General features: G+C 50.5%; 1 protein-coding gene across 1 annotated transcript in view; it reads right to left on the reverse strand.

Annotated features, from left to right (window-relative positions):
* Positions 1-15,691, reverse strand: part of EPS8L2 (EPS8 like 2) — a 67,148-nt gene extending 51,457 nt beyond the window's left edge. The window contains exon 1 of the mRNA XM_026850251.1: positions 15,225-15,691. The gene's annotated coding sequence lies outside the window, so the exon portion shown is untranslated. The remainder of the gene's footprint in view (positions 1-15,224) is intronic.
* Between the last annotated feature and the right edge of the window lie 4,455 nt (positions 15,692-20,146).

The following is a 20,146-nucleotide window of genomic DNA, read 5'->3' on the forward strand; positions in this document are numbered from 1 at the left end:
CCCCCCCCCCCGGCACCCCCCGTTCAATTTATCATTACAGTGGTGGAGCCATGAGATCACAGGTCACTTTGGGAAGACGTTAGCCCTTATGGAAGAGGTGAGCATGAATTGTAAGTGTAGTTTTGGGGTGTGCATGGCGTATAGCATGTTACACTAGTTAGTCACGGGCAGTGTGTACAACCTGACAGGTGTCTGGAAGAAACAATCCCTGCTCTGTACATGGGATTTTTCACATTGTGGGGATTCTCCAGAAGACAAGCACCTGGATAAATATAACCTGGCCCAACAGGTCAGCTCAGGTCTGAGCAGGGAAGAACCAAACGTTCTTCAGCCTCCATGGGAGAAGCGGCAGCAGTTCTTTTAGACTGAGGCACCTCAGATCTACAGCCACCCCTCTGAGGGCTTTGGTGGACCCTGATTGCCACTTTGTGTTTGAGACTCCCCTCCTTATGCTCTGTGCCTTTCCACACCGTGCCCAAATCTTGCAGAGCATCAGGGTTAAGATTTATACCCATTGCTGAGGAGCACACCCAAGTAGCCTGTGCCTTGTTCACACACTGCCTCAGAAACAATAATTTGTACTTTAAGAGTATTTCCTGGGAAAATGTTTAGGTGGACTTCCTAGCGTCAAGAGGGAAACACCCACACGCTTGTCTGGCACTGGGCTTGGCATGAGCTGTCCCTGGGAGCCCACACAGCCCTGCTAGATTGCACTGGAGGTTTGGAGGCAATGCATCTGCTGCCTTTACTAGTGATCCCCCAAGGGGCTGAAATGGAGGCTTGAGAGTAAGTGCTGGTATTTACAAATTCCCGATGCAAGATTCACAAACTACCTAGAGAGACCATGGGAAGTTACGTCCTGTGTCCCTGCACACACACACACTTGTGTGTGGCTCTTTCCAGTCTGAAGGTGATGCGCAAACAGACCTTAATTTAGGTCCAGGTCAGGAGTCCGGGCAGCGCTGGAGGCCTGTGGTGCCCACAGAGGTTGGTGTGGGAGAGGAAGGCTCTGTAGGCTTCTTGAACCAAACTAGGAGCTTTTGCATTTCTGCCAGAATGTTAAACCTTCCCTGAAGAAACAACCAAAAGCAAGTCTAGACAGTGCCTTGCTCTATAAATACCCAGGGAAAATGCACAAATAGCCACAATCTCCAAGATCTTGGGGAAAAAACTGGAAGCTGACTCCACTACCCCTCTGCAAGGCTTGTTTGCAGAGTCCCTGTGCTGAGTCACAGCTCCTGACTTTATCCTTTTCCTCTCTGTTGGAGGAATCCCGCAGAAGCCGGGTGGAGGAAAAATACAGAGCAGGTTTGGGCTTGCTGTGTGTCTGCTGAGCCTGTTTCTTGCCAGAGGTACCAAGCTGAGCATTATCTACGCTTGGGCTGCAGTTTAGCAAGCTTGAGAAGCAGGCCCAGAAATAGCACGCCAAATATTAATAGATGCTTTTGGAAAGATGGAAGGAGACAGATGAGCATAACTTGTATAAAAGCTCATTAAATGGTTTAAGCTAAGAGACCCAAATTCAAAACTACCTGAACGGGAGAAAGTGTAATGTGAGTCACTTGCACTCCCTGGGGAGAAAAACCAACATGATGTGTTCCCTAGGCTTCCTGGGGAACAGAGTGTTGTGGGAAATTTTGTAGCTTTTTTTCCCCTCTTTCCTATCTTAATTTGTGCCTACACCTTCTGTGAGCAAAGTCTGTCCCCTCGCCCTGTGACTGGCACCACTCAGCTCCTGGCAGATGGGAGCCGTGGGGAGGAAGGAACCATGGGAGACTGGTGCTGGTGTGGGACTGTTTGGGCAGGATGAAGGGGAAGGCTGGAGGGCTCCAGCCATCGTGTGCTGGTGCTGGCAGGACCCAGGGGCATAGCACGTCCAGTACCCAGAAAGCTTACTGAAGAAATGCACTGGTAGTTGTCATGCTGAAGGTTTCTCTGCCCTGCATCCTTATTCAGTCCCCAAGCCCCAGAATGATCTCTCTTCCTAGCCTGATGCTAGACTCCAGGAGCTGGATCACCAGCAGCAAGGGGGTTATAGCTGTGGTTTTTAGAAGGGAGGAAGGATTTAACACTGTGACTCTTGATGAAAGGGATCCTTTTTCTTTTCTCTGTGTAGAAAGCAGGACTCAGACATCAGGCCAGTAAAAATAGGGAGTGACTCTGCATGTGTGTGTCATATTCCAGAGCAGGACGGGTAACAGCCCAAGGCACTGCCCTGTCCTGCTCCAGCCTAGCCTGAAGGAGAGCATTGAATCACCTCCGTGTTCAGGCAAAACACCAAACCTCTGCGCCTAACTGGCAGCGCACTCACGTCTCCTGGCTGCAAGCACTGACTCCTGGAGCTGTTCCTCGCTGTATAGGGCGAATATCTCTCATTTCTCTTATGGCTTTTCCAGGCTCGAAGGCATCTGTGAAACAGCTGGGAGACTCAGCAGAAGGCTGGCACTGGTGGGGCAGGATGGGCTAGTGTCTGGGGATGGAGAAGGTCTGAGGGTTCCTGCTGTGTCCCTGCAGCTTCATGCAGCGGTGTTAAGACTGAGGGCACAGCAAAATGTACTTTATGGTGGGACTTCAAGGAAAAAAAATAGCTGACTTGCTCAGGGCTGTCACATCCATGCTTGAGAGGTGGTGGTGTGTTTATGCGAAGCAAAACTGCTTCTTCCAGAAGTTTTAAAGCTATCTGGTCCAACCATCAGCTGCCATGTCTGCACTAATAATACCTGGGTGGTCCTTGTTAGTCCCCGATGGCTATCAGTCATTTATTGCCAGCTGCGGCCATATGGGTAGGTAAGAGACTGGCTTTTGCTGTCATGACTGCTTTGAGCTAATCACTCAGGTGCATTAATCGTTCATTAAATGGTTGCTTTAATGTGTAAGTACACTGTGGCGCCACCTCACATTAATACTGTGCAATCCTTACAAGCTAGCCTCAGCAATCCTAGTCTATTCTTGCTTTTACAGGAGAGCTGTAAAGCCAAACAGATAAACTTGGCAGGCCGATTAATTTTCCACATCTTGGTAAAGGCCTTAGCCCCAGGAGGACCATGATACTTAAACCTGAACATCCCTTGCCTGGCTAGTGCCAGCCCAAATGGGACTGAAATGCTTCAAGGAAAGATGACTGGGTGGTATGGCTGGTCTCTCGCCAACCCTCAGGAGGGGCAGAAGGAGTTTTGTTTGTAAATGGACTCCTCCATGCTGACTGGTTCATGAGCAAGACAGAGGTGTTGAGATCAATAGGACATTTCCACGACCTCCTCCTAAAGGAAGGACATTTTTGGTCACTCCCTGAAACGCTGATTCACTTGCCTGGCAGAAATTCAAGCATGCATCAGGACAGTCAATGTGCCAAGAGCTTTTTTTCCATCAGAGAAAAGCTTGTTATTAGGCTGAGAGCCACTTTGGGGACTGCGTTTAGCTTTAGTTTGTCTCCAGCATGGCCGTATTGAAGTCTCTGGGATTGCAGCAAGATGTAGAATGTGACTGGTAAATCTGAACCAAGAAATACTTCTTTCTCTCCCTGTGTAGGAATGTCACACCATTGTACCTTTCCCCAAAGGGAGAGGGCTGCATCCTGTCTCCCTCTGCCTATACCACCAAGTAACTGTTTTACTTTGCTCCCCACTCCCTTTCCAGATGTCTGCCTACAGCAGTTGGGGTTTGGGGAAGCTAATGCATCAATAATTTTCATTTTCTGCTGTAAAACTCACCCTGGGGTTTTTGCTGGGAGGATGGGGCAGAAGATTTGAGGGAGGAGATTCATTGCTTGAAAATCACATTTTCAAGGCTTTTCTAGCCTTCTTTAGGCTAATCATGACAACATTCGTTGCCATCTCTTCCCACCCCATTTTGTGCTTCCCACTCATATCCTGTCTGTGTATTTTTAGCTACTTGCTAACAATTCATTTGAGCTCAAACTTGGCACATGGGAGCTCAGCTCTCTGAGTGTCAACTGCAGGAAAACAGGCTGACATCAGTTTAACCAGCTCGGTGACTTAGTGGCAACCACGCTCCAAGAGACGTGGCAGGGGTCAGGTCAGCTTTTGGTGTGATGGGATGGGGTTGTTACTTGCAGGGTATATTCAGCGGCATCTCCCAAGTGCTGTGAGCTTGTTGGGGGGCTGCTGCTGGTTTCCTCAAGCCTCTCATCCCAGGTTGCCCTGGGATTCCACCTTGTGTGGTGGGAGCCAGGGTAGGAGCACAGGCAGCCAGAACTGGGCCCAGCCCATGTAACAGAAGTAAGTGTCCACACTGACAGACCACATGTCGCCCATGGGAAGACTTTGCTGATGTACCACCGGGCTCCTGGCTCAGGCCATTGGCACTAGCTGTGGATGCAGCTGGCAGCAACAAGGGTATATCATCCTCCTGGCTCAGGGGAGCAGGCTGTGCTCCTGAGGCCGGGAATACACAAAAAATGTCTGTGCAGCAGCATTTGGGCATTTTTCAGTAGTAGTCTAATCTAGCCTTTTTCCTTCTGTTGTTGGTATTTTCATATATATGTCATGGTAGATAAAGTTCTATATGAAAAATTGTGATTTACCACTTCCCAGTCATCTCTGAAAGGCAGAAATGGGAGTTCATCAAAATGTGCTTTTGTTGTCAGTCATTTGTTTTACCTGCAAAATGCTGAGATTTTTGGATTTCCATAGAGTCCCCGTAGGAACCGTAATGTTCATTGCTGATGCAAAATATGTTCTGTTGCAAAATATTTAACCAAACTTCTATGCCCAGCTGAGCATAGCCCTGCTCTTGTCTTTGAATTCAGATTACAAGATGCACAGTCACAGAGAACAGTGAGTGGAAGAGAACTGGGTGTTATTCTCACAATCCCCATGCAGGAAACTCACTCCTTTCTTAGGACACAAACTTGCACCATCAGAGATGAGATTTCAGCTCGTCGGTGTGACAGTTCTCCTCTCTCCTTCAGCATGTCCTTTAGGCTCTGCAGGGCTTTGCCCCTCTCAGTGAAAGAACACTAGAAAAATTTACAATCTCACAAAGAGAAATGGAACAGCTACAAGGGGGTGAGCTACCGTGGCTCGGAGGTGAGGTGCAGGGCAGGTGCTGAAGTGGGAAGGAGCCGCAAGTGTGTCAGGGAATTGGGGCAGTTGGTGTCTGGCATTCCCCACAGGGATGGACACAAGTGCAGCTGATCCAAATGGACTCATTCCTTGCCTACTCGCTTTCGCCTCTTTTTGAGCAACTCATCTTGCTGTTCTGTGTGTTTCTCTTGACCCAGCATTTGGAACCTTCTGTCAGCAAAGTCTGCTAGAGGGTCCTTGTATTAACCCTTGGCATGCCGTTAGATACAGCAATCTTACTCTGGTAGTTCCTCTCTCCTGCTTTTACACTCCTGCTTGATTTTCACTCTGAAACCTGGGCTACAGGCGAGCAAATGGTCCTGATTCTCTCCTAGCAACTTGAGCCATAGCATGACAAGTTATGTTCTTGGTTCCAGGAGCAGCTTCAACACCTCCCACCCTCCTGCTGTCCCTGGCCTCCACCTCATCTCCCTGGCCTCCACCTCATCCCCAGCAACTGTGTGCAGGAGCACTCTAACTCAGAGCAGGAACTGATGGGGCTTCAACCCCGTTCCCCCAGCATATACATTTTTTTTAACTTGCTGGTTTATTTTCCAGCCAGATCAGCTCCAGAATCTGACTCAGCCCAGCCCCACAAACACTTGTGCTGGCTCAAGGAGTGTCACAGGAGTGTGAGCAGCTGGGAATAGCTCGAGCCAGCCTTGCTGCCAGCTGTGGAGCCTCCCCCTACATGTGTTCAGGTAAAGGCTAGGCTTTTACAGGGTGATCATCTGTCATCGAGCTTGATTTCTGATGTTTAGGCTTCAGTAAAGCCACCAAGCTCTGTGGATGTGGTCAGCAGGAGGGGTTTTTGCAGCATGAACAGCCAGTTACGCAGTAACCAGAACAGTCCCATGAGAGATCGTTCTAAAACAACAAAAAAAAACCCGTTCCTTTTGCCTTTTGTTTCATTTAGAATAGAAGGATGTGTGAGGCTGGGTTTGTCAAAAGAATTTAAGTGGCAGTTTCTAATCTTACAGTGCAGAAATGTTTTAACAGTCTTGCCACAAAAAATTTAATCTCCTGCAAGGACAAGGAGGAAGAGGCACAATTGGTCCCTGCAGCAGAGGCCTGAGACGAGAGTCAGTGAGGGCAGTCTGTTCGCTGGGCTAGGAGGAACCAGGAGTGATCACAGGGCTGGGACGGGCAGAGAAGTTTCCTGCACTGTCTTGAAGAGGAAAGGTTTCACTAACCACTCCCACATGCCCATAGGGCCTTGGCACAGGGATTTCAAGTCCCAAAAAGCTGGAGCTCTGCAGGAGGACATAAAGGAGATGCTTTCTTCTGTGAGAACCTTAGCACTGTGGAGCAGGTTGTCCAGAGAGATTGTGCTGTCTCTGTTCTTGGAGATTTTCAAGAACAGACTGAGTCAAACCCTGTGCAACCTGTTCTGATTTCAGAGCTGACTCTGCTTTGGGCTGGACTAGAGACCTCCTGAGGTCCCTCTGGCCTGAATGATCTTGTGATTCTGCAAGAGGAGAGGGGGAAGGAGCAAGAAAGCCCTTTTATGCCAGGTGGTCAAGCTGTGTTTGCAGGGGTTAGGGCAGCTGGAGGATGGCACAGTCATGTCAACACAGGCCGCGTGGATTCTCTTGCAGCCAAAAGAGGAGGCAGGGGTGGTGTTTACCACAACCCGTGGTTTAAAACCAGTGAGCTCTCCTCACCGGACTGACTGTCTTTAGGGTACGCTGATCTTTAGATAAGCCACAGGTTTATGGGTCACCCACCTCTGGAGCAAGGAAAGCTTTGCAGAAGCAGGGTCGTGTCTAAACATGAGGACCTGGCACATTCTGGGAAGGTCATTTGGAGGGAAGGTGCAGGTGGCCCCAAGAGCACAGGAATACATGTGGTTTTGAGAGGGACAGGGAGCCTCTGACTGAATGAAGAAACCAAAGTAATTTATCCTCCACCTCAGCAAATACCAGCTTTCCTGACAGCAGAGATGCAACCCCGGGAGCCAGCCCTCCCATGCAATTCTCCCTCAGCTGTAGGTAAATATATATACATGTCATTTTTAGCCCTTTCAGTAATAACTCTTCCAGGCCTGGCTTTAGCAGGGCCACAGCCCTCCTGCCCACAGCTGTCTGTGAGAGGCTGTTGCCAACCTTTCATGAAGATGCTCTTTCAGTGTCTGCAGCCCTGGTGGGGCTCACTTGGGCTACAACAAAGTGCTATTCCTGGTGCTCCCCAGCAAGGTCCTCCTTAGTCCTGCCCTGTGGGACTAACTGTTGGCAAGAGATCAGCGTGGGCCTGTTGTTAAGCCAGATGTCATGAGCTAACCAAGTCCTCTTTTAGCTTGAGTTGTCAGATTCTGAGACAGGAGGACCTGAGTGACAGTCGCCCATGAGGCGCTGGAGCAGAGCACGGCCTCTGTGAGCAGCATCTTGGCAGCTACATGCACTTGTCTTGGCAAGGACCGATCACGTTGGAGTCAGCATCACACACTGCACTCTAGGGAAAATACCAGGTCCTGCCGAGGGTGATGACAGCCTAGACCTCTCCCACAGTTTTCTCCATGGCTTTAGATCGTTCTTCTAACCTTTGACCATTTGCTCACAAGATCTTGGCAGCAGCAGAGAGCAGGAGTGTCTCTGGGCTCGTGCCAGGTATGGAGCAGATGTTCTGGGGGCCTGTCTGGTCTAGTTTGTGTGTGACTGTGGCAGGCGGGCTTTGACCTCTCAGCTCATTTCTTCCAGTCACCGTCAGTCCTCACTTCCTAGGCTGTGATTAAGCTTGCACCATATTTCCTTCCACTGGGGCTGGAGCTTCTCTCCTCCCTGCCATCCTCCCTCTGGCCCCTCCAGCTCAGAGGGGACAGAGGCAGCTGCCTGGACGTGGGGTAGTCTCTCAGCTCCCCCATCACCCATGCTCAGTTCCTGCTCGGGCGGCAGGTTGGGAGCACACACACGGCTGTAGCACAGGCGGATGCCCAGAGGAGAGGACAAGAACAGGACAGGCGTGCAGGAAGCCTTTCTGCAAAGTTTCCCAGCCTCCAGCAGTGGGATTTAAGAACTCTTGGTACCCTTTTTCATCCCTGAATTTGTCCAACCTGTGTAAACTTTTGACATCCTGAATGGCCCATGGCGAGATGCTCGGCAGCTCAGCTCTGCACGGTGTGCTCAGCCATCTCTTTTTGTTTATGCTGTACTTGCCAGCTGTCAGTTTTGTGGGATGCCCCCCAGCTCTGTTACTGGTAAACAACTGCTCCCTTCTTCACTGTCTCCATGCCACAGGCAATATCACAGATCTCGAGGAGAGCAGCACCTCAGCTGTCTATTTTCCAAGCTGAAGAGTATTGGAAGTTTTGTAACTTAAATCACAGATATGGGGGCCATTCCTTCCTTATTCTTAAGCTTGGAGCATACGCAGCAGCACAGAGGAGCGGTGGGAAAAGGGTGCTTCCATGTCAAGAGAGGATTGCTCAGGCAGCTGATAGCCCAACCACACCTAGGGTGTTACCTGCTCACACTGGCAGAGACCAGCAATGAGCACAGCTCTGGTACATTTACTCTCAATTTATCCTGTTGAACCTGCTCCTGCCTAGTTTAGTGCAGCACCTCATCTGACTGAGCTGCAGCTTCTCTGGCATTTTTCTATTTTTTGGCTGGTGAAACTTTATCAACTTTTTTATCAAGCAGTAGCAACTCACAGCAACAAACCTGACAGTCCTACAGATCTACAGTTAACCCTGAGAGCCTTTCATGTCACACTTACTCTCCCATCCTGCCCCTCTATTGCAAAAATGTGGGGAAAAAATCCAACCCAACCCTTTCCCCATGTTATTCACATCCAGCCTCCTCTGGCTTCATCAGAGTATCTGATCATCTGGAGCTGCATGCTGGACTAGACCCACCCGTCACCAGTTTGAGTTCTCTGCTACTGAAACTGCAGGGCCAACTGGAGTGCTCACCTACACTGTTTGGGAATCAGCCCTTTCACTTTGGTGGAACAAATTCCTGTTTCCATAGCTCAGATATACTACTAGAAGGGTTTGTCTTCTTGGGTGTTGGAAAAAGAGGTGAATCAGCAGTGCACCTGCCTGTGTGGTTGGAGATCATCTAGAGGTGCTGGGTGCATGTGCCTGGTGTACAATACTCCCTCCCCTGGCAGCCCCAGGGACCAGACTCCCTTTTCATGTGGATCTGAGCATGGATCAAGCCTGTTGAAGCCCATCTAATCCCAATTGGAGGGTTTTCTTGGGTGAAGTCCAGGACAGAAGCTCCATCACAGAAGTCGTGCCTGTGTCAGATATTAAGGGCTGGAGTCTCAGCAAGGGACAATTTGCAAATTGTGGTCAGTGTACATCGACTGAGGAGCCACCCCCTACTACCTAACCTTGCACTAGGCAAGCAACATCCACACCTGCACAGGCTACCTGGACTCACATTACTCCTCTTCCTTCTTCAAGGAATTTTGAAAGTCTCCTATCTCAACCTAGAAGCAATGCCACGAGCATCAGGTACTGAAAACAAGACAAACTGCCTTGCTGTGTGAAAGTCAGTGTTACAGATTAACCTGAGGGAATGGCCAGAGACAAGTCCATTCACTTCTTCCCCAGAGGAAAGCATGAATATCTTTCTAGGGAACAGAGAGGTTTTAATTAGTGCTCCCTTCTGCATAAAGCCTGGCTCTCCTACTCTGTCTCCTCAGATGAACACAGCTATAATTAAGAGGCAGCAGTGTCAGGAATAAGAGCAAGCTCCAGCCTGTGATTTATTAAGGGATGTCGTGGGTGCAATTACCCTTCTCTCTTCTCCTCTCCCCAGTGTTTTTATAAAGTGAATTTCCTGATGAAAGGAGTGTCTCGGGCTCAGGCAAATGGACGCCTCTGTGTTTACAGCACAGACAGAGGAAAGGCAGAATCACTGCTTTTTCCTCCATACAGTTACCACTGAAAGCTTCAAACATGACTTAGGGGATTTTGTGTCCACAAGTCGCAGTTCTGGCCTAAGTCCCAACCCTCTGTGACTGCCTGTGAGCAACACCAGGCCCAAGGGCAGCACCCACCAGTGCCCTCCTCATTGCCAACCATCTCCTGCCAGCAGTGGTGGGATGAGGAGTGACCCCAGAGGAGTCCTGGTGAGCAGCAGATTAGGACAAGCCACTTGCATTGTCCCCAGCAATGAGGTGGGGCAGGGTTTGGGTTTTGCTTTGTATTTCTGGTGCAGGAATCTGGGGGAACCCCATGGTTTTGAGTGGCAGCAGCTCTGGTTCTCCTGACAGCCAACACCTCTAACACATGAAGAGGTTAGAACTGCCTCACTTCTGGTCATCCTCAGGGAGGGGAAAGCTACATGTAAACAGTCTGGGGGAGGGTGATACTGACTCGGACTGTGCCTGTTCACTTGATCTTAATCGCTGTCCTGCCAGCAGCAGTATTTCACTTTCTGAATTACTCAGCAGTAGCAAGCATTACTGCTGGGTGGCTGAACTTTGGTTTATTGCCATTCAGATAGTCTGCACTTTACCTTTGTAGGATATAAATCTGGACAGGTTGAGACTGATAAGACAGAGGGGAGAAAAATAAAGAAAAAGGAAGCAGGAAGAAAAAAATTCAAACAGGTTCAAATTATCAAAAGCTTTTGGGGGCCAGTACCCCACCGGAAACCAAAAAAGAGAAAGCATTTGCTGGCCCTTTCTAAGGTGGTGTTGAAAGACTTCAGCCCACCAAATGTGGAGTGTTACTACTCCACCTGCCGAAAGAGCTGCCTTCACCTAGGGCAAGGCTGGGCTGGAGGCCTGTGAGCCAGGAGGGCTCATTTATGCCCATCATGACATCCAGGGCTGTTACAAAATCCTATCTTCTGCCCCTTCCTGCCCTGGGTCTTGGTGCCCATTGCCCTGGCAGTGCTCAGCTCCTTCAGCCCAGCTGAAATTCCAGAGAGAAGCTGTGGCAGTACACTGGGGAGGGGGAAAGGAGAGATGAATATGTGGGCTAAGGCCTCAGTGGGTGAAGACCCAGCTGTGGTCTGGATGTGGGAATGTGCTCCTGGCACCTGAGGATTTCTGACATGTTTGCCCATCTCAACAGGGTTTGTGGGAGACGCTTGTGAGGGAGTTGATTTGTGGCGCTCCTCTATTGACAGCGATGGGTGAAAGGGCATGGAGCATCCTGAGCTGGACCAAGCTGCCGTGCCAGCTGGGGCTGACCTTGCCCCCTGATGGGACATGGAGCAACTCAGCCTCTGCCATCAGCCTCTTGTCTTGGGCAGCTGTGAGGGTCCCCCTGATTCAACTGTGCCTGCAGAACAGTCATCTCCAGGCTTCGCTTGGTGTGTCAGACCAAATCAGGGCCAAAGTAGCTCATCTGGCCACTTCAGTTGCTGTTCCAGGGCCATTGAGCAGGCAGAGCCTGTGACTCCCCACTTTTGGCTTCCTCTTCCCGTGGGTTGGAAACTTTTTGCCTTCTCTCTCAGCAGAACCTCAGAGGCAGTGGGCACGTTGCAGTAACGCCCTTGGGAGCATTTGGAGAATGGGAACAAGGGCTGGGCTCTCCTGGGGAACTGCAGTGCAGGTAAACGGGGAAGATCTCCAAACCGGTCCAGCACTTAGCTACACACCCTTCCCTCCCTCCTGAATTGCAATTCCTCCTGATTTAAAATATCAGGAAATAAAAATACCAGGGCTTTTTTGACTAATCCCCCCAGCATTATGCATTTCTCCCCCAGCCCAGGAGAAAGGAAGCCTCCTGCTGCCATGGGAAAGGACAAGCTCTTGCATTGCGTGCAGAGGTGGCCTCGTTCATGTGAGAGCAGCATGACACCAACGCATGGGATCGACTCTCTCCAGGATCCCCTTCAACTCCCTCTTAACAGTGATTTGATGTCGGGGAACGAAATATTTTAGGGATAGGTGAGAGCGTACTTTTTCCCTGATCTTACCACTTCAAACCCGCTGCAAGTAGAGTTGCTGTTCACAGCCTCCTCACTACATGAAAATCCATAACACTCCTCTCTGCAGTCACCCTGACAGATGAAGAGCTGTGTGGTCTTGTGGGCAGGTGGAGATCCAGGAACTGTGATCTTGGGCCTCCTTGGATCTCTTCTCCCGTGTCACTCAGGTGTTGTACGGTGCCATTTCTTAAGCTGCAAGGACTCTTCTATTTCAGAATCAGATGAGCAGGAAGGGTTTCTGAAGGTACCACCCTTCCCCCCTCCCTTCGAGTGGGAGGCTTGAATACCTCCTGGGCAGGCAGGTGGGTATTTTTCTGGGCATCTGCTGAACCTTGGCCAAAGCAGGGTGGTTCAGGAGGCCATGCTGGCAGAGTCATGTGCTGCTAGGTCTGCCCGGTGCTGCAGACACCCTGCTGCTGATAAAGTTTTAATGTAGAACAGGAAACCAACTCTGTCACTCTGGAAAGTCTATGGACTTTCTCTGGCACTTCTTCTTGGGGGACGCTAGGGAAGACTCCTAAGGCTTGAGTGTTTATTTAGAGGGTGATTATTGCCAGTCACAAAATTCACAGGCTAAAGGCTGTACTTTAACATCTGCCCTGGAGTTAAGAGCAGTACTGCTGACTGCTGTTACATAAAGTAGATGTGAGGCCAGACTTCAGCTCCGCACAAAGAGAAAACTGCTGAGTCCTCATCAAAACCACAAACGGCCCTGACCTAGCACTTCAAGGGAGACCATGGCATGGAAGAGAGAAAGAAGCAAAGAGAATAATGGAGACATGGCTCTAAAGCAGCACCCTGGCATCCAGCTCTCTGGGGATAATACTCCGAGGCTCCCACACACACTCAGGCTTTGCACCCGGACTTATTTTATATGGATGTTTCTCAAGCCCACACAAGCCAATGTGTATATTCTCCCTGTTTTGCTCCTTTCTTTGGCTACCACAAGAATTGAAACCTCCTGAGTCCTTTAGCACATTAGGGTCTTTTCTGAGTCTCTGTCACTTCCAGCCTGAATTATCTGGTGACCCTATGAAAAGCACTCTTGTTTTCCAGCACATTCAGAGGCATCTCTTCTCATCCAGAGTCAGATGCTAACAAACTCCTGGTAGATTTGGCCCCGAGGACATCCCCCAGCAGCATCTCCTCCCCTGGATGACTCTGCCAGAGCAGAGCTAGCTGGCCTGAGTCTCTCCTGCACAACCTCTCCCTGGTTCTTCGTGCCCGTGGCTGAAGCCAAGCAGACAGCTGCAGTGGGACAGCCCCAGAAAATGGAGGCTGCTGTTAATGTTGCCGCAGACAGCGTCTTCTCTGCCATGCACCTGCCTGCACACAAGTGAGCTGCCAGCCGACCTGGCAAGCTGGTCCATACAGACCAGGTGCCTGCATCCACAGGAGTCAGGCAGATGGAGCCCCAGAAACAACGACCTGTAGCACCTATTTCACCAGGATTGGGGCCAGGTTTTGTCAGTCTGACTGGTGATGGTGAGTTGTTTGTACTCAACAAACGTGGGCACCAACAGAGAGAATCTCTCTGCCTCCATGGCCCAGAAGACATTTCCTCCTTGTGTTGTGTAGCAGCCAGGCAGCTCGCTGGTGTCTTTACCACGTTGGGTGGTGACTGAAAGCTTGTCTTGGCAAATTGCTTTATCATACCAAGCAAACGGGTGTGTGTCCATGCATGTGTGCACACAGCAGCCCCGCTTCACCCTCTTTCACAGCTGTTCCCTTCCCTGGGACCTCATCAACATCCAGTTTAACGATGCCAGTGCTCAACTTTTTCTGAAAACACCCCCAGTCCCTCTGAACTCTGTGATTATATGACAAACCCACCCTGTCCTGCACTGGACTGCCTGTGGGTGCCAACTTGTGCCTGAGGGCTTGGATCCAGCGCAAAGAGCACTAGTCCCTCAGTCAGACAGGCTTCCTAACACTTCGGCGGTGGAAACCAGCAGCAGGTACGACCCAGGCCTGCTTGCAGCAGGGATCGAACTGTTGGTGTTATCCCAAACCCAGCTGAAAGCCTTGGTTTTAAATAGGGTGAAGCAATGACCTTTGCCACTCACAGACACGTTCCCACAGTGGATCCCAAGGCCCTCTTCACAGTCCTGTTTTAAAGGGCTCCTTGCTTTAATATTGCTGCCTGACCTTTCTGTGTGGGAAGGACTAATTTTTCTCCCTGATCAACTGAAAACTCAATCACTCAACTAAATGGAGCCAGGAATATGCTACTGCAGATGGCAGTCACAGGTGAAACCCTGCATTGAGTCTCTGCTTCAGCCAGCCAGGCTGGTGTGTGTCTGCTGGGGGCTGAGCCTCTCACTGTCATTTCTTTAACTCAGAAAAAGCCCTTTTTAGGGGCAGATCCCACCAAAGCAACCCAGCACTGGAGCTCTTGGGAGAGCAACTGCGATCTGATCCCCGTCACAGCCCTCGCTTTATGCAGTGTTTGAGAGCAGCCCAGCAATGCAAGTGTTACTCCTCATTGCCCTAATTAGATCAGGGCAATCACCATGTTTTACTGCTGTGTTGTCTCACAGTTATTTCCAGTATTTAAAAGTAACGTAAGTCAAATCATTTGTCCGTGAGCCTTGTCCTCGGTGGAGTTTGCACTGGCATTTTCCAGGCAAATAAGTGAAAGGGGACAGGAGAGCTGTGCTCCAAATCATTAACGCAGCTGAAAGCTCGCGGGGAGCCAGAGCTGTTACACCAGGGAGCGGGGCAGCTCTGAGTTGAACCGTCTCCCCGTTCTGAAATAGGGTGATGGATCTTGCCAAGGTTGCAGGCAGGGAGAGCTCACTAGCTGAGCACTGCAGCTTGCCGAGGTGCCTGGTGGGGAACAGCAAAAATTCTCTCCGTATGTGTCTCGAATGGAGGAAACCCCGAGGTTTGCAAACAAACAGCTGCTCAAAACTACCGTCTCCAGACTTCAATTAGGAACCAAAAAAAAAAAAAAAGCCTGTTCAGTGTCAGACGGACATTTTGCTGCCAAGAAAGTGCCACCTACTGGATCTGGCCCGGCAGGGAAACGCAAGGAGAAACAAACCCCGAAAACATAACGCTGGAAAAATTACTTTTTTTTACCCTTTTTTTAAAAAAAAAATAGGCAAAACTATGTACTGACAGTTATCCCAGGCACAACTCCCTCTCCAGTCCCACTCCTGCAGCTGAATCAAGCAGACTTTTGAAGTAGACAAACATTTGGGGGGGGAATGTGAAGTTTTAAGGTTTGCAAGGAGGGGCTTACCGGTGCTGAGAAGCCGCTCTTGTCTCCCGCAGTTCTCTCAGCTCCCGTGTGTCCTCTCCCAGTGAGCCGTGCCCTTCTAGTTAAATCCTGCTGCCATTCTCTGGCAGCCGAGTTTCCTCTGCCTCCCTGCACAGCACTTCGCTGGTGAGCCTAGTGCCCCAGCCCAAAGGATGGAGGGGAGAGTGAGGCAGAGCCCACCCGGCGCCCCAGCCTGGGGGTCCCCGTGCCGCTGGCTTCCCTCTGCCCTTTCGTCCCGGTGCTGCTCGCCCCGGTTGTCTGAGAGCAGGTGACAGAGGTTTCTTGGCAGAGGAGAGAGGAGGGGAGGGATGTGGAGGCAGCAAGAGGTGGAGCTGGGACCCGGAGCAACAGGTTACTGTATAACTAGGAGCTGGTGGCCCGGACCAGCTGGCTGTATCCCCACAATGTGCCGCGGGCAACCGGGGCCTTTGCCCATTCCCGGTGTGAGGGGACCAAAAGCCAACCCGAGGTGCTCCCCGGGAGGGACGGGTTAAACTTCAGGTTTCTTTCGCCTGAAAATATTTTGTACCCAAGGGGGAGGTTGAAGGCGGGGAGGGGTGGCAAAGGAGTACTTGGAGCTGGGTTTTGCATTGCCGGTGAGGGAGGGGACATGCTGCCAGAACGCCTCGTGGGGGGAACAAGGCACCTTTTGTGCAGCCCGGTGCTCTCCTCCACCGCTCCGCACTGGCTCATGGGTTGTTTTCCTCAAGCTTTGCTCTACCCTGACGTCTTCAGCGGGGAAAGTTGCTGTGATATGGAGGGAGAGGGCAAAACGTCCTCTCTCTCCAGGTCTCCGAAGCAGTCGGGGGTGAGGAGCAGAGACCTCATCGGGGTACCCTACCCCGTGGCACCGTGCTCCTTAGGGTTGGTTGCATGTCCATAAAGCCCCTCGTCTTGCCCCAGCTCTACCGTGAGCTGGAGGGAGGTAGCGGGGCCTGGCTCTGCCACACGTCTTGGCCTGCCGCTTCAGCCCCCAGCAGTGGGCACAGGTAAAACAGTTTTGGCAGATCTGTGCCAGGGCCAAAGCAGGGAGAGGGGAGGGATTGCTAAACCCACCTCTGGGAGGAAGCAGGGTGAAGCAATTGCCATGGCACAGGAGGGAAGTAAAGGACTCACTGGCCTTGGGCATCAGGCAGAGGTTTTGGCATCAACATGGTGCAGCCTGAGCCAGTTCAGCCCTTGCGTCACGGCCAGTGTTGTTCGCATGTTCTCTGGTAAGGGTTTCTTTAGGAGCCCCAGTGTAATCGCATAATCTCTTATTGCTTCTCTTGCTCCTCAAAAGCCAGAAGGAAATTTTAAAAGATAGCAAGGCTGCTCCTGAGTTTCTCTTGCCAGACTGTGAAGACGATGTTTGAGTTGTGCTTGGGGTCTACCATGCAGACTGTGTGTTTGGGGGCCTAGAGGGACCCTGAGCTCTGGGAGATGGCCTTTTATGTCCATAGACTTACTACTGTCAAGGAACACCTAGTTTTGTTTGTCTCAAGATTAAAACAATGGGATCAGCTTATGAGCTGATCATTAAGCTGAAAAATAACAGCTGAATGTATGGGTCTTACAGCCGTGTCCCTGGCAGTGTGGGATCCATCTGGTTAGCCAGTCCTCTGTAAAATGTGGGGCTTTTGAGAGCATTTTATTTAAGTGCATGTGCATTGCAGGCCTCCCTACCATCCCCAGGGTGTGTGCTGAACCCATGGCATGTACATGCTAGAGAGACCCCTTGTCACTGGCCCTGGGGATGAAATAGCTGCAACTCTGACACTAGAGAATGAAACAAGGAAACGCTTCCACCAGGGGACACAGGTCTGGAGGAAGCCTGGCTTCCTTAACTCAGCACTTGTTCCCCGCCGCTGTGTTTTTCAGTGCCTACTGTGCTATGGGGGCTAGAGCTCAGCTTGCTGCCTGGCCCACGTCCAGATGCCACATGGGGAGCCGCCCCGGGTGAGTTGTGGGAGGAATGCCGCTTGGTGAGCTGGACGGGGAGGGGAAGAGCCAGTTACAATTTTGGCAGCTGGGTTTTGACAGGAGAATGACCTCTTCCGCTGTGGGAGAACATGAGCTGATACTCGGGTATGACGCACCCGCCCAGCACCCCGTCATCCTCCTCGCTGTGATGTCGGTGAGATCCCAGGGGATCTGGGTACAGGATGCACTGTGAAAACACGGCCAGCCCTAGGAGAAGCAGGATTTAGAGAATGCCAGCCACACTGCTGGGCAGGAGGGTATCGGGTCAAGAGAAGGGAAATGCAGTAGGAACATCAGCTGTGCTGGAGCCTGGCAACCCTTGCCAGCTTGAAAGGTTTTGTGCAGGTGATCTCTGCCCCCTGAAATGGATCATCTGCCACCGGGACATTTCAGTGGAACTTCTGGGCTGGGCTGACTTTCCCAGGGGATGCAAACAGCAAGTTGTCAGGATTGTGTTGGAGAAGCCATTTAATGTTTGAGGCACTGACCACTTGCTATCTGGCAGCCTCGGCTCCACATTCATGAGATGGGCCCAGCGGGCTTCCGTGAGTCATTGCGCCCCGTAGGAAATCTCTAACTGCTGAGCAGAGGAGGCAACTTTTCCTCTGGGTGGGGAAGAAAACCACAATGGTGTTTATTACATCTTCCCTTCCACAGCTGATGCTAGTCCAAGTGGGTCAGAGGCAATCAGTAAGAGGGGAATTACTGTGCGGTGGCAGCTCCTGGACGCCCGCTCTTGACTTGGCTCCCTGAGGTGGAACCAAACGAGCGCCGTGTCCTGGACCTTGCTCCTTTGGCCACGGCACAAAGCCCTTCAGTGCTGTGACAAGGATGGTGGTCCCTGGGGGCTGTACCACTTCACCTGGGTTTTGGTTGGTACGTTGTTTCTGCCTGCTGAGGAACACAAAAAAGTCATGGGCCAGTAAAGCCCTATCTCTTGGAATATCTCCGAGTTTGAAATCCCAGGAAGCTAACTTGCCTCTCGGGATCAGCCTTTGAAATCAGGTTGGCGGCAGACACCCCTGTGATGGCTTGAGAACAAAGACTTCTTCCTTGCAGAGTAAACAACACCCAAACCGAGCTCCTCAAAATATGTGTTCCTCTAAATTTTTAATGCCGTTTTCATCCAACTTGCTCATCCTGTTTCAGAAGGGCTGGGCCTCATAATTAAAAGCTCCAGCAATCTTATGTCTGGCAAATGTCATCAATGGCTTCACTAGGCTATGCCCTGCTTCACTGAGCAGTGGGAACACTTTGGAAAGGAGCTTCTGGTTAGAGAAACTCAGTGATTCCGGGACTTGATTGACTTTGGGTTTTCAGACCAGCTCAGCATGGAAAGAAGCTGTCGTGAAATCAGTGTCACCAGCATAAATGATGATTCCCATTCAAAGCCTGTCAATACCTGAGATGAAGGAGTTGTCTGGAGTTTACAAACTTCTCTCTCCTCCTCCTCCATTCATCACAGAGTGGGGGGGCTGTCAGCAGCTGAACTACCCCAGGATCTGCTCATCTAATCAGAAAAATGTTTCTGGACAATTTTATCTTAAACTGGAAAACTGAAACAGAGCTGCACCTTTTGAGGTTGGTTCCAGCTGATCCCCAGCAAGCACTGACAGCTGTCCAGCACTCTGTGACATCTGCAGGCCATCAGGCAGCGCTCTGAAATGAGATTCAAAATTTATGTTTACTATCATATGGATATATTTAGCCCATTGCTGACTGTCAGCAAGCATTGTCGCTCTCTGCTGATTCTTGTTTTGTATCTAGATAGTTAGGGAGCAAAGGATTCACCACGTTTTATAATATGTACAGATGTCATATATGTAATATATATATGTTTTATATACATAATTTAAAACATTTTTAATAGATATTTTTAAATTCTCTGTTTTATAAAGCTTGAGGGGGAGGCTACTTTACTGTGTGGCCCAGCAGACTGTCTCAAACTCATACTGTGCTGTGGGGATAAGCAGAAACACCGTCACCTGATCAACACCTTCACCAGAACCCTTTGTGAGGGTTCTTTTCTGTGTGGATCAGGCCAGGGACCCAGTTTTGTGGTGCAGCATCACAAATGGTTGTAGGGCTGTAGCTGGGGGTGGTGGTGACCTGTGGTGGAATCAAACGCCTCAGGGTAGGAACACCTTCTGCTAGCTTTACTGGCGTCTCCTGAATCTACACCCTGGGTCTGCTACCAGTTGCACTAATAGTTTTTATTTATTTTGTTTGTAGTGAGCACCACAAGAAGGAAGGCAAAGCAGAGAGGCTGCATCTTGAAGTTACCATGTGTGACCCCATCTGCCGCACCACCTACATTCAGGTAAGACACAAGTTTCACTGAGCAATGTTTCCTTTAAAACCTGTCAGATGTTCTGTTGTCAGACCTTTTTATGAGGCAGGTGTAAATACCAGGGGAAAAAAATGCTTTTATTTGTATGCATACAGACAGGGGTTTTGCTCGGTATGTATTTGTCATTGATGGGGTAGATGTGGCTCGGTGTCTTTGTCATTCCTCTGAACAAGTCTGTGATGAGCACGTTCCATTACGCCAACCAAATCTGGGAGGACAAATAACTAGGTGGGTGTTTGATTTACGCAGATTAAGCACAGAAACGTTTGGTCATTGGGCTTCCTGGCTGCTCCTCAGCACCCAGTTCTGCTGCTTTTATGTTGTCTTCATGGGTGCAGCCTTGCTCCTGCTGATCAGCAAAGGGCTGGTTATGCCACTGACTTACCAGGATTTGACCCAAGGGTGTTCCTGCCAATGTGGGTTTGGATTTTGCCTGCTGGGCAGCATAAGGTGGACAGAAGCTGGTGTCACCTGCCCCTGGAAGGGGCTCCCCCGGGGATGGCCAAGGGATGAAACTGGACCCTTCCACAGGACCTTCTCCATTTTTTGTTCCCTTCTACCACCACTGGGAAGAGAACAGCAGTGCGGCAGA

This window comes from Athene cunicularia (genome assembly GCF_003259725.1).
Source record: "Athene cunicularia isolate RWA chromosome 5 unlocalized genomic scaffold, athCun1 chr5_part2, whole genome shotgun sequence".
In the NCBI taxonomy this organism is placed as follows: Eukaryota; Metazoa; Chordata; class Aves; order Strigiformes; family Strigidae; genus Athene; species Athene cunicularia.